The sequence below is a fragment of the Giraffa tippelskirchi genome, chromosome 12 (genome assembly GCF_054371585.1).
Source record: "Giraffa tippelskirchi isolate mGirTip1 chromosome 12, T2T-mGirTip1v1.2.pri, whole genome shotgun sequence".
Classification (NCBI taxonomy): Eukaryota; Metazoa; Chordata; class Mammalia; order Artiodactyla; family Giraffidae; genus Giraffa; species Giraffa tippelskirchi.
This window is the reverse complement of record NC_137286.1, coordinates 98,608,711-98,635,850: the sequence shown is the minus strand read 5'-3', so window position 1 is coordinate 98,635,850 and position 27,140 is coordinate 98,608,711. Positions and strand designations below refer to the sequence as shown.

The following is a 27,140-nucleotide window of genomic DNA, read 5'->3' as shown; positions in this document are numbered from 1 at the left end:
AGAAATGCCAGCTGCCAGTACACAATTTTTAAAAAGTATTTATTGAATTTGTTACAATATTGTTTCTATTTTATGTTTTGGTTTTTTGGCCACAAGGCTATGGCATCTTAGCTCCCTGATGAGGGATCAAACCCATACCTCATGAATTGGACAGTGAAGTCTTAACCACTGGACTGCCAGGGAAATTCCTAGTACACAATCGTTGCTAGTCATTTTTCCTACATTGTGGGGAGTATTTCCCCAATAATGAAGCCAAAACCTAATTTGGTAAAGCAGAGAGAGAAGTGAGGCTTATTTTGAGCTCCTGGATCTAACTATATATCTAAAGCTAGACAGATAAGTTCTGGCTTTTCAAATTATTTGAGTCAGGAGATTCTTTTGTACATTTATATGGTTAAGCTTCTGACAGTTTCAAGTGAAACAATCCTAATGAACACAACTAAATAAAATGATTTAAACATTTTTTTTTCTTTCAAAGAGAGATAATTGAACTAAATAATTTCCTTTTTTAAAAAAAAACTGATATATTTCTGCATTCCAATATGTACTTGTTATTGTAACAAATCTAGCATCTTAGGAGAGAAATCACTGATGAAGGAATCTGTGAAAGAAAAAAAATATTGCTGTAACTTGAGATGGTATTCAGTTCAGTTCAGTTCAGTCACTCAGTCAGGTCCAACTCTTTGCAACCCCATGGACTGCAGCCTGCCAGGCCTCCCTTTCTATCACCAGCTTGCTGAGCTTGCTCAAACTCATGTCCATCAAGTCAGTGATGACATCCAACCATCTCATCCTCTGTCATCCCCTTCTCCTGACTTCAATCTTTCCTAGCATCACAGTCTTTTCCAATGAGTCAGTTCTTCGCATAAGGTGGCCAAAGGATGGAGTTTCAGTTTCAGCATCAGTCCTTCCAGTGAATATTGAGGACTGATTTCCTTTAGGATGAACTAGTTGGATCTCGTTGCAGTCCAAGGGACTCTCAAGAGTCTTCTCCAATACCACAGTTGAAAATTAGAAGGTTAATAAGGTCACAAAAATTTCTATCAGAGGATAATCTGCCTGGACAAAGTGATGAGTGCCAAGTCATTTTTCATGTCCTAGTTACATTCAGAAAAACTTTGTGTGTCTTTGAAATAAAAGGTACTATGTAATAAAACCACCAAAGCAAATTAAAAAATAAAAGATCCAAACTACAAAGTGAAAAAGGACATAGTTGAACTGAAAATCCCAGGTTGAGCTTCTCCACTGGAATCAAGTGCATGACTTGTATCTGAACCTCTGAAGAGGCAAAGCAAAGTGAATATTGACAAGTTTCATGCCATGTCTTAAAGGAAACAGTTCATCAGAGAGAAATTATCTTATTTCTAGTGTCAAAGTCTAGAAATAACTTACTAGTTCTTCAGACACTGGCACCAAATAATATAATAGAATCTTTAACAGAAGCTTCACAAAAGATATAGGAATATTCTTCTATGGCTATTGGAGAAAAAAGTGAAAGTCACTCAGTCGTGTCCAACTCTTTGTGATCCATGGACTATATAGTCCATGGAATTCTCCAGGTCAGAATATTGGCATGAGTAGCCTTTCTGTTCTCCAGGGGGTCTTCTCAATCCAGAGATTGAACCCAGGTCTCCTGCATTGCAAGCAGATTCTTCACCAGCTGAGCCACCAGGGAAGCCCACTGGAGAAAAAACTGACCCTTAATTAAAGCTCAGATGCCTTAGTTAAATTACAAATCTATGAAGGCAATTCAAGAGGGAGATAAAAAAAAGATAAAGTATATATATTCTCTTCTTGTTATATGCCTTGATATTTGAGCAGATTTTATCAAGTATTGATATTATAGTGAAAGGCAAGTGAGGGTGGCATGTCCTTTAAGATCACCCCTTCCAACAATCAGCAGTTGGTTCATTAAAGCTTGGAATAAAATTATACAGCAAACCACTAGAAACTAAAGATTCAGACCAATCAAAAAATTATAAGAAATCATAAGAAATTAAGGGCCTAAATCAGATTGCTGACTAAAAGGATTATCTACATACACAAGTTTTACAGTGAAAATCAAAACCTTACTTGCATTTCTTCTAAAATGAAGAGTAAGAAATATTCTAAGAACATATAATAAAGAAGTTTCAAAAAAGACAAGAATTAGAGTCTTTAGAACCGAGATTGCTTTCTACTTAACACTTTGTTTTCACTTTACAACCATAGCTGAAGTCAGGTTCTTGTAAACTCAATTTAGACTTCTGCATTACATTTCTCTCCATGTTTCCTACTTGTGAATTTAGTTGAATTACTCTTTGTCATTAAATTACTTTGACCATGTTGATCAGTTTCTTATAAATCTTTCTAATTTTTAAAATCTTTCTGCTTGTTCCCTTTCTTTCCTCTTATTTTTGGCCTACTTTTTAAATTCCATCATCCTTGTTAATGCCTCCCATTCTTCCTGGAATATAATCTGCTTCCCAGCTAGCCAAAGTCCTTTGGGCTATATAATATGGATATTTATTATCTGTTGCTAATATTTCCACAGAGAGCAGGGAACTCCTCCTCACGCCTCTGGAGGGATTAGGACTGGAGGAACACTTTGGTCCCTCTTTTTCTTCCTCACTTAATCCTCCTCCACTTAATCCTCCCCTCTAGAGAAGGAGTGTCTTATCTCAGAAGCTGGTAAACTACAGCCCAGGGCCTGTTTTTGTGTAGTCCACAGATATTTTCATATTGTAAATGGTTGGGAAAAAATGAGAAGAGTATTTCATGCCACATAACATGTATATAAAATACAACATTGTATCTCCTTCAAATTTATATGTTTAAGTCCTAACTTCTGGTTCTTCAAAATGTGGCCTTAATCTGTTTATATGCAGATATCGTTGGTTAATGCTGGTTATACGGGAAGTGAGTGGGTCCCCTGATCCAATTTAACTGGTGTCCTTATAAAAAACGGGAAATCTGGACAGGTATATGTATACAGGGAGAACATAGGTAAAAATGAAGCCACAGATCAGGGAGATGCTTCTACAAATTAAGGAATGCCAAAGATTATCAGCAAATCAACAGAAGACAGAACCAAGGCACGGAGCAGATTCTCCCCCTCACAGCCCTAAGGAACCCTCTCTCTCTACACTTTGACCTCAGATTTTCAGCCTGTAGAACTGAAAGACAATACATTTCTGTTGCTTAAGTCACACATTCTGCGGTACTTTGAAGTCAGCAAATGAACACAACGGCCATTCTCACTTCTCTACACGTTGTCTATGGCTGTCCCCTGCAACAATAGCAGAGCTGAGTAGCTGCAGCAAAGACTGTAAGGCCTCAGAATCTAAAATATTTACTATCTGGTCCTTTATGGTAAAAGTTTGCTGATTCTTGGATTTATCTGATTGATGAAGTAGGGGAAAGAGTCACTAGGCATATACAGCCCATTCACCTTGTTTCTCTTGAGAACTGACTGGTGACCCTTCCTCAGCCCTTTTCTCCTCAGCCCGGGAGGCCTGGGAATGTCCAGCTGATCTATCTGGGACCAACGAGTGAGTTCTATTCAGGATAAAAGGAAGGTGGAAATAGGAAAGCAATTTTAGGTCTAAGACCTGGTCTCCAATTTAGATTTATCAGTGACAACACTTTTATTATAATCTCTTTCTGACACCTGTATATAAAATCTGGAGGAGAGAGTTATAATGGTTCATTGGCCCCCACCAAACCTCAGATTCTTCCTCCTCATAGCAAGAGTGTTGGAAATCTCATTTCCTTCTTGAAGTTACTCCAAAAAGGAAGTGAGTGCCGATTTATTTTTTAACCTGGCCATATCTTCTCTGAATATGCAATTCTCATGACTCATTCTTAAACTCTAAACCGCATAAGACCACTTGCACTAATGCTCATACAAAGTTAAGATGCCTTTTTTTAACGCTAAGACACTATGTATTTATGTGAATATCTGCATGTCCCTTTACAGATCTAAATTGCTCTAACCTTCCTCAGATTATGAGCTCTTGAGCAGGTTTTTGTTTAACTTGAGGTCTGGGTTGATTAATAACCAACACAGTGTTCTGCTAATTAATGTGGTTTCCCTCATTAATAAAAAAGACCCTAACAATCCCTTGCCAACAATGTTATTATACAGAATCATAAGGAAAAGATGGAAAAGATGCTGATAATATGAGCTACAGTTTGAAAAATAATTTTTTAAGCAAAAATAAAAAAATCTAGATATATGTCTGAGAAAGAAAAATCAGTCACCAATCTGTCATCCAGAGCTCATTAGTTTATTCAATTAACCCACTGATAATTTTAGAAGATGCCTATTACATACAAATTGTCTCTGATGTACTGGGGCATGAAAAAAAGCTAAAATGAACAGTTGGTAAAGAACGCTGACATTCAGGCAAAAAAATCTGGTTTCGATCTGATAGATATTCATGAAGAGTAACTGAGAAAATGGAGTGTTTGGGAAAATCTTTTTAGCAGTTATGAATATAGAGATCTCAGCTTGATAATCTAAACTGTGGACTTGTCTGCTCAGTGGGAAGGAAGGGCAGGGTAGGCCCCACAGAGCCTATTGGCTGGAGGATCTAAGGGTATTCAGGGAGATAACTCATTCAAAGGCAAGACAGCTTTGTTTGAACCCTGTGGGGGTTTGTTACCTGGATGTTTCTCTGGTTTAGCACTTAGGGACCTCCAGGGACAGGGGGATACAAAAAGGGAGTGAAAAAAAAAGCAGTTTCCTTAAAGACTCTGTTGAGGGCAGTGTTTAACAGCATTTGTAACAATGGGCGCTGGGGGTGGGGCAAAGGTCACTCTCCCACTCAAAGGGTGATCTTTCAGCTGGAACCCTGAGCAACATTAGGGAACAGCCTAGAGCTGGACCAGACAAGTGAGAGAGCACAGTGCTTGGGCAGCCTCAGTACCTTCGGAGAGTTTCAGCTGCGCCACAACATGGGCATAATAGATGACATCATGGATTCCAAATTAGATCATAGAGTAATAAAAATGGTACCTGCCACCACCGTGTAGCCAACAAGTCAAGTGCCAAACATACGTGAGCTTCTACGCCCCAACACCATACCCCCGCCAAGATTTCTAGGGGAAAAAAGACCCTAAGACTTGTTGGCAGAAATTGTAAAGGTGGAGTTACAATAAATGGGAGCCTCAAAGCTCACTTTGAGTGTAGTATGAGTGGCTACAATGAGTGTGTTGCTTCCAGGCTGCATGGCCTGGAAAACACAACTTACAAAGAGGAGGAGGCGATGTGGGACTGGAGTGCTGGTTGTATTAAATATCAGCTGTGTGACCTTGGCCAAGTCATTCAAAGACTCTGAACTTCAGGTCCTGCGTTAGCAACATGGAATCGTTCAAATGCTCTGACAAGGTCGTGGTAAAGCTCAAATGGACTTATGTGAGAGCAAACCCTATTGTTTATTTAAAGTGCTATAATTATCATTACAGGGAGTATTTGCAGAACAGGCTATTTATAAAAGGGTTCTGAGTGCACTGATTTCCAGCTGTCACCTGATATAAAGTGCTTTTGTGTCTTTCAAAGCCATTTTGCAAATAATTTTTCTCAAGCAAATGTCTCAGCAAAACCTAGAGGCACTTAAAATGACTACTTTTAGGGTATGTCTGTGTACCCCTAGGGGACACAACTGGGAAAATACAGCTGTAGCTGGCACAGAAGAAATGAAGCATAGAAAAGCCTTTGGGGCAGTAGAAAGTGGGGACCATAAAAATCTTGGCCTTATTTTAACATTTCTCAGAGTACATGAGAGTCAGTAGGTGATCTTGTTGGTAGTGATGGGTCTGCTGGGAAATCTTAACTTTAAATTGTCTGCCAATCTCTATTTTGTGTGTCCAAGAAGAGCCATTTATCACTTTTATGAAGCCACTGAAAGCCCACATTTAGAGGAAGAAAAAATAATTATGAAGTAGTATATGCCCTCACACTAAATACATAATGAGAGTAATGGGCTGAAGTTTCTAAAGATGGGCAATAAATGTTTTGATAAAACAAATCTAAGATTGCCCCCAATAGAAAGTTAGCCCTCCCTTACCTCCACTAACTCTCTGCCACCTGCCCAGGGGAGCAAGTTTCTAAGATTTAATGATGCGCTGGGATGATGGATTTTCCATTAGATGTTCCTAATAACTCTTCTCCACAGAACAGTCCTTTCTCTAGCCAATAACAATACGCCATGTCTGTATGTGAGTTTCACAATTAATAAAGCACTTCATACAGATACAACTTACTTTATTGCAGAAAGGAGATTTGGGGGTTCACTTAAGCTCAGGGAAGCGGTTATACATTTTATCTTTAGGACACTGAATCCCCTTTTTTGTTAGGTTTACATGTTCATGGGGTTTTTAAGAGTCATCACCTTTGGAGTTCACCTTTACTTCCACTCTTGTTCCAGGGCAGAGCTATTTTTCTCACTTACCTTAAGGAAACCAAGATCATTGTTGAATGAACTCCAGGTTCATCCTGCAATTCAAGGTAAACACTGATCCCTTTATATCTACCTGAAGTCTAGCTCAGTAAATTCTACCCTAGTCACATAAATCTTCTTTAACCAGTCTATTTCTTGAGGATAACTGTCCAAAGTTAGGTGATTCTATTAATTATTTTCTCTCATTATTTTGTTAATGCTCTCTCTGATTTAGATGCCATAAGAACTTTTACTTATTTGTAACAATTCATTTATAAATAAATAAAGTGATTCAGATCATCATCGTGTCTTTCCTCCTGGCTATTTCATATAGCTCCTCTATCCACCAGATCTCTTGGAGTGTGACTGGTCCAAATGGAGACACACTGCTGACGTAAAATCTACAGCAGATTTAAAGGTCTTAGACCTCAAGAAGGAAAGTAACATCTCTGGGTAATTTTTGTGCATTGATTATGCATCAAAATGACAACATTTTAATACACTGATTTCAATAAAACATATTATTAAATGAATTAACTTCACTTGTTCCTTTTACTGTTTTTTTTTAAGAGGCTGGAAAATTTAAAGTTACATACTTTGATCAAATTATACTTCTATGGGCAGCACTGACCTAGAGCTTTTAACTTTACATTCTAGGTCTTTATTGTTCTTCCCCTCCTCCTCCCTCATGCTTAATTCAAGCCCAAATCTCCTGGCCCATTTTCCTTTTCTATGGCATTAACATTCCCACTGAAGTAACAACTCTGTTTGATTACCTCTATCTTAGCCAAAGAACAGTTTCTCAGCCCACATATGATGGGGGATAGATTTAAGTACTCATTACCTCTCACAGCAAGTATGCTGGCCCTAAAGTTATTCCATTAGAAAATTTTTTTTTTCTTATTATGGAAATAATATCTGGAGACTTAACACAAAGTAGGCAGAACAATGGCAGAATAGTCACAGATATTCCTACTGGTCATGGAAAGCATAACTGACTTTCTGGAAAATTATATTCAGTAACACAGTTCCACAGGGGGTGAAACAAATTTAGTCCTGATATTCAAGGGAATGCACGAAGATTCCTCTGAGAATGTGGAGTTAACAAAAATGGATGGTGAAACTGGTTGTGTTTTTCTTGAAGGAAGTTCACAGGCAGTATCAATCCAGCCCAAGGGAGGAATGGGGCTAAATATTTTCCAAGTGCTTGATATAAGAGCAAAGCTTATTTTCTCCACTGTGGTCTGTCATTATTTTTACACTTCTGATGTTTTTACAGACAAATCAATCCACACACAGACATGTTTATAATAAACCATTACAAAATCCTGATGTTTTCTAACTTACAATGACGAGAATGTAGGAAGAACCACTTGCCCTATCTTCATGTCCTCTCCACCTTCTGCTTCCTACCAGTCATTCTTTGTTTCTCCAGCCTTAGGTTCTGCCTGGGATCCATTAAGAAAACACTTAAGGCTTTGAGAAAATCAGTAAAAAGGCTGGGGGAAAGCAGGAACCATTTAGGGGGCTGGTCTCCAGAGTTCTGCATCCCTCACCTATCTTTGAAATAGCTTTCTGTGCTTTGCTGTATTTGTTTTTATCTCACTGTGTTATACTGTCAGAATTACACCCCCACCACCCTCACAGATTTATACAGATTTATTTGGGTTAAGAAAGCATCTTTTTTTTTAAGATAACACCTCTTTATTTTATTTATTTTGGCGGCGCCATGTGGCATGTGAGATTTTAGTTCTCCAACTACTAATCCAACTGGAGCCCCCTGCAGTGGGAGCATGGAGTCAACTTCTGGACTGCCAGCAAAGTCCCAAGAGAGAATCTTTTAAAAATGCAAATATTCCTGAGAGTGTTAAAGGACTTTCAGATTTTTACCTATTGGTGTGAATTATTCAATCAAATTGCCTCTCTGCTCCCTCACCTCCACAAGTGATCAGCAGTCTTCTCACTGCTGGTCTTCCTCAGTGATAAGCATAGAAATCTAATTTCAAAATTAGGGAACAGAAAACTGCCTACATGTTGCTCCTCCTTAAATCTGCCAAGATATTAATATTTTAGCAGCTAAAAGAGCCATGTTAAGTCTTTCAAAACACTTTATGGCCAATTCACAGTGTTCTTTCTTGCAGCAGAATTGCCTCTTGAATTTCCTCCCGTAAAATATTGTGAAAACTAGGAAACTTCATCTTTGCTTCATGAAAGTAGGAGGCAGTATGGGGCCCCATAGGACCAAGGTATGGTCCTATGATCTTAACTGTGAAGAAGGAAATTTCATCTTTGGTTGCAGCTGTTTGGAGAGGGTAGGTGATGGCCTAGTTCACTAACTTATCACTCATTCACTCTCCAGGAATAGTTTTGCAGTTACTAAAGAATGTGTACCTCAGGACACACTGACATTTCTGAACAGAAAGTCACAGTCACTTCTACACTCTGTGTATCTTTATGGAGACTTTCCTGGATGTTTAAAGTCCTTGGGACCTTTCTATGTTGTTTATGGACCAAATCCATCTAGATCACCTAATCAATGTCTGTGCCAATAGATGCTGCCTTTCATGGGTCACTTCAGTCATGCCCTACTCAAAAAGCCACAGAAAACGTATCCTCGATGATCAAAATGTTCTTAATCCCTGTTTCAGGTTCATAACACAGAACATCAAAAGTGGAGAAACCTTGAAAAACTTAGGAAATTGTTATTTTTTCCAGTTTTATAGGAGATGATGTATTAACAACACTTCTAAGCCCTACATCCAGGCTGCCCAACACCAAAACAGCAACCCTCACAAGGTTCTACACAGAGTAGGCACTGAATAATATTTGCCGACTGACTCGTTCCATGTACTTTTAAAATCACTACTGTGAAATGCACATTCTGTCTTACTTGTAAATGTATTTTCTCTAAATACCATCTTACCATAGATATCAACTTATTTTCAGTTGCCATCTGGTGTGAAACTCTGGCCCAGGTGTATACATGACATAGGTCTGCAGAGGGAAGGATTTATTACCACAGCCCATGCTGCTATCCATTCAAGCCATAGAGGAAATGTGTGTAATCAGTAAAAGCTATAAAACAAACCAAACGAAAGCCATGAATTTTTCAGATACGTCATGTTTTAAAATACTTTTCAATAATTCAGAGGAAGAATATGTTTGGTTGGTAGCTGGGGTGATCTCATGGACAGAAACATCTATCCAGGGCTTTAGGAATGCAGTGGCCACATGAGGCTTGTGACTGCATATTTTCAACCCCACAACTGGGCTGTGGTCCTGAAACAGATGTCATTTTACACAGATGTGGCTCTGTATGTACTAGCTCCAGTAAATACTTTCTAAATCCGCAGGGGACAAAAAGGAAGGGCCTAGAACAGTTAAGTCATAGTTAATCATGAAATATAACATAACTACTAGTGTCTTATTCTCTAGGGTGTTACTTTTTTAAGAACAATAATGAGCATCTACTGTACATCTGCTGGACCACTATTTACATACAGAGAGTTCCTGGGAATTACTACCTTAGTCTGGTGGCCAAAATAACTCTGCTTCCCCATAGCTGCTGCGATGAGGCTATGTTTCACATGTCCTTCTCATCATTCCTTTGACCATGCAAAAATCCTCTGAACTTCCCCACTGCAGACCAAAGCAAAGATCCATGAAGTAGTTACACTAGAAGTGATGGCAGGGAGGAAGGAAGGAGAGGCTGGATATCTCCTGTAGCATCATCAGCCGAGGCTTCTCCTCTCTTCCATTTCTATTGCTACGTCTCCTCTAACTAAGGCACAGGATCATGTCAAATCTCTAGCCCCTGTTCCATCCCAGCTCTTACACAGCCCCCAGCTATTTCTTAATTCTTTCTTAGTTTGTTAGCTTCCAGGAAATTCACTGAATACAGGTGGCCTCCAAAGTATAGATAAACATATGAGACCCACCACCTGTCTTATCTCCTTCCAACATTCTTTTGGCAAAAATAAAAAGTATTCATAGGGGGATTTTATGTGGAGCCCCTTTGCTCATTACCTCACAATTTCCAATGGAAACTCTTAGAAAACTTGCAAAGGGTCGTCCTTGCAAAATACTTTCTCATTCTTCAAGGATTGAAAGATGTAACAGTTGAAAATAAAGAAGGTGGCAGTGGAAAATGTAGCATGATACCCAAACTCAAGTTCTCTCAGAGGGAAAAAAAGAGGGGGTGACCAGAAATCTGACCTGGGTGGAAAAAAATTCCTTTAGAAATGTCTCCTAGATTGAAAGTCTTCACCATGACAATGCTTCAATTTTTAACATCCTGAAACCCAAAACTTTCTGTGGTGTGAATGTATACACATCTTCCTTTCTAGTATTAAAACTTTGCCAAAACATTAGCCTAAATGTATCTGAGGAGCAACTCCTCCTATTACTCCACAGTAGAAAAGAGACCCTACTGAAATAACTAGAATATACTACAATCTAAATATTTAATGAATGCCTATAATTTTAAGTTACTGTGCTAAGCACTTAGGTTACTGAGACAAGTGACACAGTCTGGACTTCAGACTGCTTCAACGTTGGTGAAAGGAAAAACAAAGAAATACATAAGTAACATTAATGTGACAACTGCTAGAAAAACAGGACTCTTCCTATGGACTGAGTATTGAGAACCTAGCAAAGGGAATCAATGTGACAGAATTTTAAGTTAAAAGAATGAATGATTCAAGTATGAAGAATAAAGAATCCCAAAGTAATTTGATGTGGCAAGAATACTGAGTAAAAGATGGAGCAGACAAAAAAGAGAGAGACACGAGAAGTGGGCAGGCCTAAATCATGAACAACTTTGTCTAACACGCACAGAAATTTGAGTTTCTACCCCCCACCCTATCCCCCCAAAAAAACTGAAGACATAGAAAGATTTTCCCAAAGAACAGAGACATGATCAGATTTAACTTTTTAAAAGGTCACTCTGTTTGCATTTTAGATAATGGATGAGGGGTATTTGATACCAAAGACCAGTTCATACGCATGTTAAGTCACTTCAGTCATATCCAACTCTTTGAGATCCTATGGACCATAGCCCACCATGTTCCTCTGTCCATGGGATTCTCCAGGGAAGAATACTGGAGTGGGTTGCCATGCCCTCTTCCAGGGAATCTTCCCAACCCAGGAATCAAACCCACATCTCTTGAGTCTCCTGCATTAGCAGGCGGGTTCTTTACCACTAGTGCCACCTGGGAAGCCCCCAAAGATCAGTTAGTAGGCTGCATTTCAGATGAGAGATGGCTGACTCAGAGCAGTAGCATTAGGGATGCAAAGGAGATGAGTTAACATTTCATTCGAAATGTAGGCTGGAGAGGACATGGTGACAACGAATGTGAATTTAACCTAGGGTGACCCCAGGTTTCTGGCTGAATGATGAGTTGACTGAAAGTGTCTTTCACCATGATGTTAATAGGAGAAGACGGTAAAATTCAAGACTGAGTTTGAGGTGCACCGGAATATGCAGTTTAAGATGCCAAGACATCCAGTCAGGCACAAATGCCTGGGGCTCAGGAGGGAGATGAGGATATAGATACTGGTTATGGAGAACAGACCCAATGGAGCTGGCTAGACCACACCCCACCCTACACATATTTCCCTGCCTAGAATATAACTCCTTGCATCTCCCTGTCCTGTCCCTTCCACCCACCCACAAGTCTGGGAATTAAGCATAAATCAGAAGCTGCTTGTGAGTCACTGGCTTCAGAAATGGGCTTGACCTGCTCTCGTAAGGTGAGAAAAGAGATCCAGAATAGCCCCAGAATTTCAACTGGTTGCTGTATGGCTTTGCTTTCTTTTAAATACCACTCTTAGCCTTGGCAACCTGGCTATCTGAATTTATATCTGGTCCCTGGATTTTCTGTTTCTGTCAACAAACCTGGACTATCCCCTTAGTCAGGTCACAGTCTGCATTAGCCCATATGATGTTTTCATAAAAATTAGGGAAAAAAAATCCTCTTTGGCTGGCTTTCACCATCTCAAGGACTCACAAATTGGGGAGCAGAAGATAACTTTGTGCCAATTAAAAAAGGTGACACTTGCACAGGGCATATCATCTGTATGTGCAGCTCTGACCCAACTTCAGACTGAGATATCTGACTCTTTGTTGAGGATGTTTATGTTCAGTTTAAGCCCTGAGCAGTTCTGGTGTCTCACTTATACTGGCAGTTACCATGAACAGCTTTCTTCACTTTCCCCCTAGGCAAATGACATCTGAGATGAGTAGACAGAAACAGTCCGTTGAAGGTAGAAGCCCATATCCCAAACTTTGGAAATGTTCTACCAAAAGTATATAGAAGTCTTGACAAGCAATAAAGGGTTAGACATCTTGATTCTTCATCCTTTGCACAGCCTTGTGGGAAACCTGCCTCGGGCTGGCAGAAGCCTTGCCCTCAGTATTTGGCAGCCAGGGCTACATTTAGAAATGAGGACACGTTCCTCAGACATACTCCACAGGGTAGTGAATCCGGCACATCTTTATGAGTAAAACTGTGTTTTGCAGCCTAGCCTGAGAAAGTAAGAAGATGACAGTAAGTCAGATGAATGAATGTCCATTGCATTGACATAAATCTGTGTGGAAGGATTTGTCTCCTATCTTGGAAAAGATCTAGCCAGTGGAAAACTTCCTCTATTACGGGGGCCTCTGAGTTCATGACATACTCAGGGAAAATAGAAGTGAGTTGGCTCTTTAGAAAGTATTCCTTAGAAAAGGAAAACAGCAGGGAAAGCTTTCAGAAACTTGTTTATCTACTCAAAGATTCACAGGTAGAACAGCAAAAAAAGTTATTCTGCCCAATTGACCCCTGTTTGCATGCTACTTGCTTATATGTGAACTTGGAAGGAATGCCTATGGCACATATTGATGGTGAACAAAAGAGAACAGAGAAAGATTTTTCAGAGGCAATATAAATCCCAGTATTAATATCTGAGACTACGTATTCATTTTCTCTACAACCTATGTCAGTGAGAACTGGCTGAGGACTCAAAGTATAATATTATTCTGAATGGGCCAAAATATGAAATAATCTCAGATTTCTTACTTAATAGCTTATAAAGTTATCCTGTCTCTGTCCTAAATTAGCTAATGGGAATAAATTACCTGTCCCGGGATAATTAAGAGCTTACTGTAAAAACAAAGTAACCAGAATGAAAAGAAAAAAAAAAAAATTAGAAAATCAGCTAAGATGGGTCCCAAATGCCTCTTTAATAAATTACATTCCCTTAAAAGGCAACAACCCAATGGATTATAGCATCACATTAAAGATAATGGCTTTCTCCTTTTTAACGTTCATTGTTAATCTTAAAAAAAGAAAATCAATAGATTTGTAATAAATCTTTTCTTCTTGGGCTGAGAAATGCTCTAAAAAGCCTTGAGAAACAGTTTGATATTCTCTATCAGTCATTCTTCATCAAAAAGAAACAAAATGTGGATCACAGTAAACATAATTAAAGATGTGCTATATTTTTCTTTTCTTTTTTAAATTAAAATTAATTGTTTATTAAAGGAGAAGGCAATGGCACCCCACTCCAGTACTCCTGCCTGGAAAATCCCATGGATGGAGGAGCCTGGTAGGCTACTGTCCATGGGGTCGCTAAGAGTCGGACACGACTGAGTGACTTCACTTTCACTTTTCCCTTTCATGCACTGGAGAAGGAAATGGCAACCCACTCCAGTATTCTTGCCTGGAGAATCCCAGGGACGGCGGAGCCTGGTGGGCTGCCGTCTATGGGGTCGCACAGAGTCGGACACGACTGAAGCGACTTAGCAGCAGCAGCAGCAGCAGTTTATTAAAAATATATTTTTTTCAAGCAGTTTTAGGTTCACAGGAAAACTGTGTAGAAAGTATAGAGATTTCCCATATACTCACTGATGGAGCCCACACACATACACAGTCTCCCCCATCAGAGGAGTACCTTTATTACACTTGAACCTGCATTGACACATCAGGGCTTCGCAGATGGCACAATGTAAAGAATCTACCTGTCAGTGCAGGAGATGCAAGAGATGCAGGTTTGATTCCTGAGTCCTACTCCAGGGAAGATCTCCTGGAGAAGAAAATGGCAACTCACATCAGTATTCCTGCCTGGGAAATCCCATGGAGAAAGGAGCCTGGTGGGCTACAGTCCCTGGTGTTGCAGAGTTGGACACGACTGAGTGAGCACACACACACATATTGACACATCATCATCTAAAGTCCACAGTTTATCTTAGACTTCACTCTTGCTGTAAATTTTATGGGTTTTGAGAAATGTAAAATGACATGTATCCACCATTATAGTATTGTACAGGATAGTTTCACTGCCCTAAAGATCTTCTGTGCTCTACCTATTCACCCCTCCCTCCTCCCTGTCCCCTGGCAACAACTGATCTTTTTACAGTCTCCATAGTTGTGCCTATTCCAGAATGTCATGTTGTTGAAATTACACAGTATGTGGCTTTTTCAGATTGGCTTCTTTCACTTAGTAATATGAATTTTTTACCCAAAGGCATTACAAAATTCCCAAGGAAATGAATGATGTGGCATAAAGGCAAAGAGCATGAAAACTCAGACTCAGGTATTGCTTTTGCCCCTTTGGTAAGTTATTTACTATTCTAAGACCTTGGTTTGCTCATCTGTGAAACGAGGATAACATTAATACCTATCCCACAGACTTCTATGAGTTTGTGAAAATCAGATTTCTTTCCTAAAATAATGGAGATAATAATGCCTATGTTGTAGGGTTGCTGTATGGATTAAACAGGCAATGTGTGTGAAGGTTAGCACCGTGACTGGAACATATTACACATTTAGTAATAGTAGCTGACAAATCTCATTTTAATGTGTGCTGAATACTTTCTCTTTGACCTTCTAAATCACTATCTGCTCTTTTCCATCTTCCTTTGTGGGGCACAATTGCTTAAGAACACATTAAGTGAGTGCCCTTCCCTCCTGGTTTCCTGATGAGTTCAATATAGAAAGAAAAAAGGTAGAAGCTGGGAGGGAGAGAGATGGATATTTTATCCCTCTGCCTATTCTCTGTCAAGCTGGAGTCTGGCTGTGGCTGCAATCTTCTTCAAAAGGCAAAGATTCTACTGGGCAAGGATCTTATAGTTGCTCAGTTCAGTTCAGTCACTCAGTTGTGTCCAACTCTTTGTGACCCCATGAACCACAGCATGCCAGGACTCCCTGTCCAACACCGACTTCCGGAGTTCACCCCAACCCATGTCCATCGAGTCGGTGATGCCATCCAGCCATCTCATCCTCTGTCGTCCCCTTCTCCTCCTGCCCTCAATCTTTCCCAGCATTGGGGACTTTTCAAATGAGTCAGCTCTTCGCATGAGATGGTCAAAGTATTGGAGTTTCAGCTGCAACATCAGTCTTTCCAATGAACATCCAGGACTGATCTCCTTTAGGATGGACTGGTTGGATCTCCTTGCGGTCCAAGAGATGCTCAAGAGTATTCTCCAACACCACAGTTCAAAAGCATCAATTCTTCATCACTCAGCTTTCTTTATAGTCCAACTCTCACATCCATACACGACTACTGGAAAAACCATAGCCTTGACTACATGGACCTTTGTTGGCAAAGTATATCTCTGCTTTTTAATATGCTGTCTAGATTGGTCATAACTTTCCTTCCAAGGATTAAGCATCTTTTAATTTCATGGCTGCAATCACCATCTGCAGTGATTTTGAAGCCCAGAAAAATAAAGTCAGCCACTGTTGCCACTGTTTCCCCATCTACCTGCCATGCAGTGATGGGACCGGATGCCATGATCTTACTTTTCTGAATGTTGAGCTTTAAGCCAACTTTTTCACTCCTCTCTTTCACTTTCATCAAGAGGCTCTTTAGTTCTTCTTCACTTTCTGCCATAAGGGTGGTGTCATCTGCATATCTGAGGTTATTGATATTTCTCCTGGCAATCTTGATTCCAGCTTGTGCTTCATCCAGCCCAGCATTTCTCATGATGTACTCTGCATATAAGTTAAATAAGCAGGGTGACAATATACAGACTTGACGTACTCCTTTTCCTATTTGGAACCAGTCTGTTGTTCCATGTCCAGTTCTAACTGTTGCTTCCTGACCTGCATACAAATTTCTCAAGAGGCAGGTCAGGTGGTCTGGTATTCCCATCTCTTTCAGAATTTTCCATAATTTATTGTGATCCACACAGTCAAAGGCTTTGGCATAGTCAATAAAGCAGAAATAGATGTTTTTCTGGAACTCTCTTGCTTTTTTGATGATCCGGCGAATGTTGGCAATTTGATCTCTGGTTCCTCTGCCTTTTCTAAAACCAGCTTGAACATCTGGAAGTTCACGGTTCACGTATTGCTGAAGCCTGGCTTGGAGAATTTTGAGCATTACTTTACCAGCGTGTGAGATGAGTACAACTGTGTGGTAGTTTGAGCATTCTTTGGCATTGCCTTTCTTTGGGATTGGAATGAAAACTGACCTTTTCCAGTCCTGTGGCCACTGCTGAGTTTTCCACATTTGCTGGCATATTGAATGCAGCACTTTCACAGGGTCATCTTTCAGGATTTGAAATAGCTCAACTGGAATTCCATCACCTCCACTAGCTTTGTTCGTAGTGATGCTTCCTGAGGTCCACTTGACTTCACATTCCAGGATGTCTGGCTCTAGATGAGTGATCACATGATCGTGGTTATCTGGGTCATGAAGATCTTTTTTGTACAATTCTGTGTATTATTGCCACCTCATCTTAGTATCTTCTGCTTCTGTTAGGTCCCTACCATTTCCGTCCTTCATCGAGCCCATCGTTGCATGAAATGCTCCCTTGGTATCTCTAATTTTCTTGAAGAGATCTCTAGTCCTTCTCATTCTGTTGTTTTCCTCTATTTCTTTGCATTGTTCGCTGAGGAAGGCTTTCTTATCTCTCCTTGCTATTCTTTGGGACTCTGCATTCAAATGGGTATGTCTTTCCTTTTCTCCTTTGCTTTTCACCTCTCTTCTTTTCACAGCTATTTGTACGGCCTTCTCAGACAGCCATTTTGCTTTTTTGCATTTCTTTTTCTTGGGGATGGTCTTGATTCCTGTCTGCTGTACAATGTCACAAACCTCCATCCATAGTTCATCAGGCATTCTGTCTATCAGATCTAGTCCTTTAGATCTATTTCTCACTTCCACTGTATAGTCATAAGGGATTTGATTTAGGTCATACCTGAATGGTCTAGTGGTTTTCTCCACTTTCTTCAATTTCAGTCTAAATTTGGCAATAAGGAGTTCATGATCTGAGCCACAGTCAGCTCCTGGTCTTGTTTTTGCTGATGGTATAGAGCTTCTCCATCTTTGGCTGCAAAGAATATAATCAATCTGATTTCGGTATTGGCCATCTGGTGATGTCCATGTGTAGAGTCTTCTCTTGTGTTGTTGGAAGAGGGTGTTTACTATGACCAGTGTGTTCTCTTGTCAAAACTCTATTAGCCTTTGCCCTGCTTCATTCTGTACTCCAAGGCCAAATTTTCCTGGTACTCCAGGTGTTTTTTGACTTCCTACTTTTGCATTCCAGTCTCCTATAATGAAAAGGATATCTTTTTTGGGTGATAGTTCTAATAGGTCTTGTAGGTCTTCATAGAACGGTTCAACTTCAGCTTCTTTAGCATTACTGGTCGGGGCATAGACCTGGATTACCGTGATATTGAATGGCTTGTCTTTGAAATGAAGAGAGATCATTCTGTCATTTTTGAGATTGCATCCAAGTACTGCATTTAAGACTCTTTTGTTGACTATGATGGCTACTCCATTTCTTCTAAGGCATTCCTGCCCACAGTGGTAGATATAATGGTCATCTGAGTTGATTCACCCATTCCAGTCCATTTTAGTTTGCTGATTCCTAGAGTGTCACTGTTCACTCTTGCCATCTCCTGTTTGACCACTTCCAATCTGCCTTGATTCATGGACCTAACATTCCAGGTTCCTATGCAATATTGCTCTTTACAGTATCAGACCTTGCTTCTATCACCAGTTACACCCACAACTGGGTGTTGTTTTTGCTTTGGCTTCATCCCATCATTCTTTCTGGAGTTATTTCTCCACTGATCTCCAGTAGCATATTGGGCACCTACCATCCTGGGGAGTTCATCTCTCAGTGTTGTATCTAACCCTGACCAGACTTTTGTAAGTAATTTCTTAAATTATCTCTTTTGCGATAATTTAAAAATTTCTGCTGCTCCCTGTCAGACACATATTTTCCCTTCATGTTTACTTGCAAAGTTATTGTTACTCTTTTACTTTGTAAAGCAGCCAGTGAATCATAAAATCAAAAACCATAAACAACCCTATAAACTCTTACAGGTTATCACTAATATCCCTCTATATCCCAATACTGGTCAGAATTTTATGAAGATCTACTTTTGGATTCAAATAAAAAATGTGAAAAAAAATTTAGAAATTTCAAGTATAAAGATTAAAAACTGCAAAATAACTATAAAAAAGGCTAGTCAATTTTTTATTTATTAAAAACATACCAAACACAACAGCAAAAACAAATTCCTGGATATTATTTAGCTTGGTAGAGCAAAGACAATTATTTCAATAAAGTGAACTTAGTGTTCATAAGTGATGTTTTACAGATGAATTCCCCAATCTGATGCCTCTTTGCTGGAATGCTGATCACAGAGATGTGTAATATCCTATTAGGGAAAAGCTTAATAATAGTAGTTTAAGGAAATCTTCAACTGTATCAGGAATTTTCATTAATAATTAAGAAATTAATTGAAGTGTATACAATCCATTGCTATAACTCTACATATCACAATAGACTACTGATTTTATCTTAAAATCACAGAATGTACTTTTTTGTAATTTTATAAATATTAACTATATATGTTTTTATTACAAACCATGCTACAGTAAAAAGAAAGTCAACTTAATGTTTAACTTAAAACACAAAAAGTAACAGAGAACGTTCAAGTATGGCACTCTCTTCACTGCATGAGTGGGGCACGGCACTACACCTGGAATATTCTGTAAGAAAGCTACTCACTTGAGTTTTTGGCTGAGCTCCAGTTGACATTTGGTTTGACACACCATCAAGATTCTGAATGTTTCCAGTTTTATTTCCACAAATTCCCTCCTTCTGATGATTTTTCTAAAAGATTACTCTTCAGGTTTATAGAATTCTGTAGAAAACATTTTTAAACAAGTTTTACACATAGAAAGAATTATTCTTAGGAATATTCAAGTGAATTATTTAATAAAAATACATTTTTAAAAAACCAGGATTGTTTTGAAAGCTAATATAAAATGTGAGAATATTCCTAAATAGTAATAATTTCTCCAGAGATATTTATACTTAGGCTCAGTAAGATCAACCCTGGTAAAGCCTGTGAACTTGTAAATATAAGTTTATAAGTAAATATAAGTTTAAACTACCAAGGTAATACATAGTACTATATTGCCATAAACTTTTTGAAAAAAACAAAACCAAAAGTTTGTTAAAAACTTGAAATAAAGGTGGCTCATTTAGAGCCAAAGTACTCTTTTAAGCTTTAAGATCTCAATTTATATATTTTGTAATGAAAGTGAAAGTGTTAGTCACTCAGTCGTGTCTGACTCTTTGTGAGCCAATGGACTATGCAGCTCACTAGGTTCCTCTGTCCATGGAATTCTCCAGGCAAGAATACTGGAGTGGGTTGCCATTTCCTTCTCCAGGGATTGAACCTGGGTGTCCTGAATTGTAGGCAGACTCTTTACTGACTGAACCACTAGGGAAGACTTGTATTTTGTAACAGTAGGGAACAAATTATAAAATTTTATTTCCAAAGGTTAGGTGTAGAAGTAAAATGAGTGGAGTAAGTCATCAGCATAAAGAGAATCCTAAACTTTTCAAATACAGAGTAAGTTCTTTTTCCAAAATGTTAGATTAATTCTTATTGGAGTCAAGTTTTCCTTTACTAACTCTTTCTATCACCTAGAAGTCTGCCACATCTCTCCGTGTCCATGTGCCTTATGTAAGTTACCTAGAAGCCTCCACTGCAGTGTCCTGTCCTGGTTTATTGCTTCTGAAAAAAGGACCAATGTTTTCAGAAAAAAGGACAGGTTGGAAATGTGAATTTTTCACTTAACTAAAAGTTTAGTCACTGCTCATCACTGTTCTTCAGAGTGGAAAATAAATATCTAGAATACACTGGCTTATGTGTAAATCTAGCACTGTCAAATACTGACTATATAAACTTTGACTTAATTTCCTCAAATCTAAATTTAGTCACCTATAAAAGAATACCTCTGACTTCTAGTGAACACTTCTTTGTGCCTGGCATATTTGGCCAGTGGAATGTGAGTACAAAGGAACATGCCAAGTCGGAGCAGAATCTTTAAATATTCTGCATGGAAATTATAGTTTTCTTACTCTTGATGCTTATAGAAATTCTACTGTGGGGAAAAGAAATACAATGATGAGAATAATAATAATATGCTGTGCTAGTAATAATATGGTTTACATATTTACATTTTGGGAAGAATTCCCCATTTGATCTTTTGAACAGAAATTTACTAATTCAAAACTGTCTGAGAAGAGTTTAAAGGACATAGAAGAATGTGTTCACATTCTGCCCTTGAGAAAAGACCATGAAGGATCTAATAGGGTCTTGTCTTAATTCACATGCACAGTGATTTTAAAAGGTATGAAAGTTATTAAATTGGGGGAAAAAACACTGACAAGTTAGAACACACTGGACAGGCAGTCAGGGGTGCTGGCAATACAGTGAGTTGACCAATGAGTTGGCCAATAAGTACTACACTCTTCTACTGCTAATGTCTATTTCTGCTGGCGGGTATGGACAGTTTGACAGGTACCTAGAGGAATAACCACTGTGGGTTAATTTATAAAACGAGGATGATGCTGGCACCTGTTTCGATAGCATGCTACATGCTACATGAAAGCCCCTTCAGTACTGCTATGGTGGATGTTGTAACACAGCCTCTTTTTCTTTGAGAAGTTAGGGACTGCATTTTATTCAGAAAAACCTAACATTTGATGACAGAATATTAAGCACAACAGCCTGTGTATGATACTTTCATATGGATTACCTCATTTTTTTCTTCTTAGTAATTCTGTGAGGTGGGCTCTTATTGGTCAAATTTTATAAAAATAATTCCTAAAGAGAACAAGTTTGTTGACTAGGATCACACAGCAACTGAGAGTGCGAAGATCTCTTGATTCTTCTCAGTTACTTCTTTCTTCCTCCATATTTCTCTTTGTATCTTGGCCCAGTCTCACTTCCACAACCTCTCCAGTCTAAATCTCAGCAAGGGTCTGTTCTATCACAGTCTTTGGTCAGCTGGATAACAGGTTTGGGCTCCTGTTAGCCCTACTGAAGACAGATACCTGTGAAGACAAGGAAATGGGGTTCTAACTGCAGGAAAGAATTAACCACTACAACCCAGCAGCTTTGCAGTGTTCCTGTGGCCCAGACATGGCCACTTACAGCACTTATTGAAAGTATGCTAGCCACTTTATAATTTTGATGCTTCTTATAAATAAGATTCTTTCATAAAATTACATTTTATAAATCTTGTTACTTGTATATAGTAATGCAGTTGATTTTTTTAATTGATGTTATTTCCATAAATATTTGTAAGCCTTCTGATCAATTTTATACATTTTGGGGGGATTGTCTTTGTACTCTTACATAGGGGATAAATGGTAATTTTGTTTCTTTACCATTCCTCATATGTTAATTTCTTTTATTTTCCTTATAAATAAGCTAGGCCTCCAATCAGGGGTGGGAAGAGAAGACGTTCTGCCTGATTCCATTTCTGATTTTAAGGAGAGTGCTTCCAGTATTTCAGCATTTAACCATGATGCTGACAGTACTGGGTTTTATTTTCCTAAATCAGGCAGTTTTTCTTTTGATAAAAAAATTTTTATAAGAAAGGATGCTGAATTTTACTGAATGCATTTTCTCCATGTATTAAGATGATCAAATTTTTCTTCTTTAATCTCTTAATTTATAAATTACATTAATCTTACCATGTTAAACCAACCATGCACTTCTGTATTATATTATCAAAGTACCCTTCTAGTTTTTAAGATTATTTATCATAATGAAGGTTGGAATTTGTCAAATGCCCTTTCGATAACTAGTCTTATCAATGAACCATAGTAATAGATTCATAATTATTAAACTATCCTTATATTCTTGAGACCAACTGTACATGGTTGTGTGGAAGCAGTTCCTTTTAATTTTGTTGATTTTCATTTTTGGAAGAATTTCGTTGATCTTTTTGAATCCATATTCATTTTTTTTGGTCCTATTTTGTGTCAAGAAAACATTAGTTTCACAAAATAAATATGGAATCTGTGCAACTCTGTAAATAAGATATAGAAAATTTATACTGCATGAAAATTATCCATTTTTTTAAAATCTCAAAGAACCCATAGACAAAACTGCTTGACCCTTAGAGGTGGTTTGATAACTTTAAAGATTTCTCCTATTGGTTTATGGTCTATTTTGATAAGTAACTACTGAGTGAATTTTGACAAAAAATGTTATTACATTGTCTATTACATGAAGTTTTTCAAATTTATTAGCAGACCTATGTAGACTCTTGCACTTTGAAAATCATGCTGTATTTGCTATTATAGCCCTCTTGTTTCTGTTCTATTTATATTGTCTAGATGAAAGAGCCTAGAATTAAGGTTAGACAGACTCAAGGTAGATAAGCCAACTTACTTGTTAAATATCAGCTTAATCACCACTGCCTCTGGGAAGCCCTTCATCACTCCTGGCAGATGTTTCTGTGAATTCCTATATTTCCTCTAGCAAAACATTTGTCTTGCATACTTATTGTAATCTGTTTAATGAGCATCTTCTATGTTAAACTGTAAGCTCTAGGAGGGTAAAGAGGAGGTCTGTTTAATTTCCCACCAAATACCTAGCACAGTGTTTGAATCAGAATGAGTATTCAATAAATCTTTGTTGAACAAACAACAATTTTTCCCATGTCCTTCTCTGCTTGTCTATTTCATAAGATCATGGGTTTTTATAGCTACCATACCAAGAGAGGAGAAGAGTGATTAAACATGTGAGCTCTGGAGCTAGAGTAATGGGTTCAAAGTCAGGCTGTGCCACTCACTAGCTGTGGGACTATAAATAAATATTTCTTCTTTATATTTCGGTTGCCTCATCTGTAAAACCAAAAATAAATAATATTTTGTACTCACTAGATTGTAGGGAGTTTATATGTGTGAAACACTTGAAAGTGTGTCTGATACATAGCAAGTTGTGAATTAATGTTAGCTATTGTTATGTTAGTACATCACAGGTAAATGAATGGATAAAAGAATAAAACTGTAAAAACAGAAAAAATACAATATGTGCTCTGCCTTTGGGCTGTTCTGAGGATCAAGTGATGTGAGTTTTAAATAATGACAAGAATTTGAGGTGTTTTATTAACATCATTACAAATGGGAAGCCCTAGTGGCTAGAGGAACAAAACTGTTTTCTTCTTTGGAAAAAATGGATGAAGGCAGAGAAATACTTAATTAGGTTTTGTTCCTTACTGGAATTTATTTTTATCCTTTACTACAATACAACTACAATACTTTAAATACATAGTTTTAACAGTTTAATATTTTTGTAACTACAACATAACCAAACAAGAATTTTTCCTGAGACTTAGCTTTTTGAGAAATAATATCTGACTTTGAAATATTTTTTTCCTGGGTCTTTATCCATTACTTACTTTTTATAGTTCACATTTTATTTAAACAATGTCTCTTTGTTTTTCCTACTTCAACAAGAAGACTTTTAAATGCTACCCTTGTAGCTATTTTGAAAGGTTCCTATGTATAGGTATTAGCCCTAGAATACTAAACCTCATTGATGTAATAATCATTGATTTTTTTCTGCTACATACAATCAAGCCATGACACAGGATTGCAAAAAAAAAACCGAATAACAAAATTATCTTCCTAATCTTTGTTTGAATTTCATATAAAGAGAGCTTAGGAAAAAGTTCCTAAGATAAGACATTTACACTTATACAAATATAGCAAGGAATGAGGTGGTTCACTGCTGCTGATTGTCCAAACTGGTATAGCATGCCATCCTTTAATTTATTTGCAAAGAAGACTCTCACTAGCTAACTGACTTAGAGATTGAAGATAATTAATTTGATCTTTATTGGAGGAAAGCACAACATTTATAAAGAAATATCCACTTTAAAAACAATTAAAATATTTTAAAACACTTAAACTATTAATATCTAGTTGCAACAACACGTATAAATCATGTAACATAAATTTTGATCCCAAATATAAATGGTCAAAACTGTGCATAGACTGAAAGTTGCCCTTGCCATTTATTTTTCAAGTAATAGTTTAGTTCTGTATCTCAAAAAAGCTTGTGTAATTAACTTTCAAGACACACTAAGAATACAAAGAAGAAATTTAAACACATGTGAAAATTTTCCCAAGCTCTGTAAAGTAATTTGTATTAAATTTATTTTTGACAATTTTCTAATCTGTTCTTCCCGTAACTGAGACTAATTAACTTATCCTGCTAAATGACCAAAAAAGACATTTGATTCCAGGTCTATCTGAGAAATGAGAGGTCCTCATTTTTCATATTCCTAAAGCTGGACACAAAGAGTCCCTTTCTCCATAGGAACAATGATAACCACCATTTATTTAGTGCTTGTATTCAGTGTAGTGAAAGCAGGCTGCTGGCTAAATTCAGGTCCTGATTTCTGTGCTTACTGTGGTGACTTGAGCAAGTTACTTAAATTCTCTATGCCTCTGCTGGCTCATTGGATTAAAATGGGAATGTTAATAAGACCTACTCACCAAGTTTTCTTACTTCCCGTTTAATTTTTTGGCCCATATTTTACCCAGAATATTGTCACAGCTTCAAGATGCCAGAGTTTTAACTGTATTGTCTTCTCTGTGAGAGCTATGACTATACCCTTTCTGATCAATCACCACAAAACATCACCAACATGAACAGACTAAGAAGAAGGCACCATACCAGTTGAAGAACTAATATGTCTCTTTTAAATCCTGCGATATCATCTATTAAAGATGGATAAAAGTGACAGAATAAAACATGAGATGTGTGAACACAGAAGACTCACATGATGCACAGTTCTACTTAACAGAGTGACATATAAGACAAGCGTTTGTAGTCCCATGGCCTTTTGTTTGTTTTTCCACTTGTACATAGTTGATTAGGTAACTGCATCTTTCCCCGCACCCAAAGGTTTTCTTAGGCAAAGTATCTTTGGAGCTAATCAATTTCCTGTCTCTTCTCATTCATTCACTCATATGCCAAGCACTGTCCAAGTGCAGGGAAAACAAAATAAATACAACATATTTTCTTTAAGAGCTCTAGCCTACAGAGAAAAGGTCATGTAGACATAATATTACAGAGATTTAAGACAAAGTATCATATAAAATGATATGGGAACACAGACAAAAGAGTAAATAATTCTGCCTGGGGAGAAAGAAGAGTTCATAGAGGAAATAACCTTTAACTGAGTTTTGAAGGAATAATACTAGTATTTCAGAGGAAGGGAATCCCAAGGGCATGAAAACACAAAAAGAATACAGCATACTCAACAATAGTGAGGATTTTTATCTGACTCCATCTGTTGATGCCTAGGGGATAATGGAAGCAAATGATGTATGAAAATGAAATGTGGTCCTCAGATAAAATGCTACATATTAAGGAATTTGACTTTCACCTGTAGGTAATGGGAACCTTGTGGATTTTTGTTTTTGTATTATATTTTACAACTGAGACTTATATTAAGACATATAAGATTATATAAATATCAAAAGATTTTAAACATGCATTATAGACATCAGTATCTCAACATTTCTCATTGAAGTTTAACTCTCCCTTGCCTCTCTGCTCCCTCCTCTCTGTGACCAGTTTTTCAAAATAACATTTTTATTGTAAAAGAAAGTACAAAAATAGAAAAGTACACAAAATAGCTTAATGAATTACTCACAGGTGAACAATCTAACTACCATCGGTTCAAGAAGTAAAAGTGTCCCTAAAATTCCCCTCCACAATGCAAAACAACTCTTAAATACTCCACACTGATTGCAACCCCATTCTTCCTTCTATAAGGAATCATTATCTGTTTACAGTAATTATTTCCTTGCATTTTCCAGTTTCACCAGTCAAATATGTATCCTATAATGCTAGTCTTGCTCCTTTATATACTTTTTGGTGTGTCTTTTAAGCCTCTTTTAATTAAAAACTTAATTTTTGCTACAAGTTATCTGTTGAAAAACCTAAGAGTTTTTCTACATAGTTTTCCAGTCTCAATTTTACAAACTGTATGCCTTTCTGGTCATGTGATTACCTGAAGTTGATTCTCTAGTAGATTTCTTCAGAAAGGGCTAATGAGCCCCTGTGCCCTTTTTACTTGTAAGTCAATTTTGCTAGATACAAAATGCTTGACTCATTTTCTTTCCTTGAGTGTATTAATAAGATAAACTTATTTTCTTTGAGCATAAAGTGTTGTTCTTGAAGTCTGATAATTATCTAATTGAAATGTCTTGTAAATCATGTGTTCTTTTCTTCTTTCTAGATAGTCAAATATTTTATTTTTCTTTAAACCCAGTACACTACAATATCTTGGTGTTAGTCATTGTGGATCAATATTCTTAAGTATATAATGAGTAACTTCAAATTCTTTTTTAGAAAAAGTTTCCTGAATTATAGTTTTCAGCATTTCTTCTGGTCC

General features: G+C 37.7%; 1 protein-coding gene across 6 annotated transcripts in view; it reads right to left on the bottom strand.

The window, feature by feature from the left end:
• STARD13 (StAR related lipid transfer domain containing 13) overlaps positions 1 to 27,140 on the bottom strand; it is a 396,772-nt gene that overhangs the window by 355,916 nt on the left and 13,716 nt on the right. For 5 of the 6 annotated variants that reach the window (XM_081551858.1, XM_081551856.1, XM_081551853.1 and 2 more), the window contains exons 2-3: positions 21,471 to 21,768; positions 19,426 to 19,561 (exon numbers count right to left, since the gene is read on the bottom strand). The gene's annotated coding sequence lies outside the window, so the exon portion shown is untranslated. Of the gene's footprint in view, positions 1 to 19,396; positions 19,562 to 21,470; positions 21,769 to 27,140 lie in introns of all 6 variants that reach the window. The other variant, XM_081551860.1, reaches the window with a different exon arrangement.